The sequence below is a fragment of the Brachycentrus maculatus genome, unplaced genomic scaffold, assembly GCF_059751285.1.
Source record: "Brachycentrus maculatus isolate JH-2025_06_01 unplaced genomic scaffold, ASM5975128v1 h1tg000310l, whole genome shotgun sequence".
Classification (NCBI taxonomy): domain Eukaryota; kingdom Metazoa; phylum Arthropoda; class Insecta; order Trichoptera; family Brachycentridae; genus Brachycentrus; species Brachycentrus maculatus.
This window is the reverse complement of record NW_028281060.1, coordinates 602501-603979: the sequence shown is the minus strand read 5'-3', so window position 1 is coordinate 603979 and position 1479 is coordinate 602501. Positions and strand designations below refer to the sequence as shown.

Sequence of the window (1479 nt, the reverse complement as noted above, 5' to 3'; positions counted from 1 at the left end):
GCAATGTTATCTTGATCGTTACTTACATAAAGGCAAGGTGATCACTCCTGCGTTTCAGAGTAGTATTAACCGGATCCACGCGGCTTGCATAACCGTACGTGTTTTCACAAAACATGCCCCATACGCGGCTGACATAAGCGTATGTGTTTTTACTTTGCTCCAAGTTTCGAACCTCAGTTCAACTTGGAGGGATTTTTTCATGGTGTGGAACTTTGGATAAAATAATACATCAATCCTTGGCCTTATGACATCTGTTGAAATATCTGACTAATAATTTGTAACATCACAAGGATAAATAAAAGAACAGATCCCTGATTTTTCTTGAGGTCGGTAATTAGTTCGCGCTATAATCATGCCCTATATCTGTCTCACTCTCGACGCTACGCATCGCCAGTGGGTAAGAGTGATACACGATGCGTGCTTTGATTTATTTATGTTACGATCTTATTTGTTTATATTACGATATATTTCAAGAATAATGTGACACAAGAGTATTATAGAGTACCAAAAAGGCACAATGAATCCCATTGAACGTTTTTGTTTAGGAAAATAAATTGTTTCTCAACTAAATACATGATAAAAGCAATCATTTAAAAAACGACGAGCCGCACATGGGCATCTCTCAGAAACAAAGTTAACGCGGTTAAAAGGTTAAACAATTATCAGAGTGTAATATCGCTAATATCTATTTTAATATCTTTTCCCTGGGAATCTGACCCGGGACCTCTAGAACGGCAGCCGAGCGTGCCGACCATTGCACTATGGAAGCGGACTGCAACTAGTCTTGTAATACTTACATTTCTTCCACCCAATGGGGCACTGTTGTTACTCACTTGGTAGGGTGATGTAGGAGGGAAGGGGGGGTGGAGGGTGGAGAGTAAAGAGGCCTCGCAGTGTTTACAGTGTTTATTCATGTCATCATTATATATCTTCATAATAAGTTGGATGAGACGGACTCGGGGCGGTTATCGTCGGCCTGTCGAGAAATCACAATTGGGTTAAATGATAATACTCCTGCGGGGCGTTCAGTACTCCCCGGCAGGAGTGGGCGCTCGACTATGTACAATACGCTCGGATACAAAACGTAACAACTCTCCGCCCGGCTTTACTCTAATCAATAATTGAGTTTATATAACAAGAGAAGGAATCCCATCACGTAAGTTAATGATATTCTTATTCTAGCTACTGTCTGCGCAGCCGCCGGGACTCTCTCTAGCCTAACTATGTCCACTACTTACCCTAACCTACGGCTGTATGTACACGGCGCTCCCCCGCCCCCGCTACTGCGCGCTCCTCCCGCAGAGCATTTATACAACGCGGCGCTGCCATCGCATCACATCCCTACTTTACTTTACAAGAAAATACTCGCAAGTTAATTGGTTATCCTAGCTATCAAAATAAGGTCCAAAAGATGGGATGCCGCTTAGAAAGCTAACAAGGAAAAGTAAACAGACTCATTTTCATCTTACATCTAAAGTT

General features: G+C 42.3%; 1 protein-coding gene across 5 annotated transcripts in view; it reads right to left on the bottom strand.

The window, feature by feature from the left end:
• Positions 1-891: 891 nt before the first annotated feature.
• Positions 892-1479, bottom strand: part of Smr (nuclear receptor corepressor smrter) — a 301764-nt gene continuing 301176 nt past the window's right edge. For all 5 annotated transcript variants that reach the window (XM_088268009.1, XM_088268010.1, XM_088268007.1 and 2 more), the window contains one exon: positions 892-1479. This exon is cut by the window's right edge and continues 593 nt beyond it. The gene's annotated coding sequence lies outside the window, so the exon portion shown is untranslated.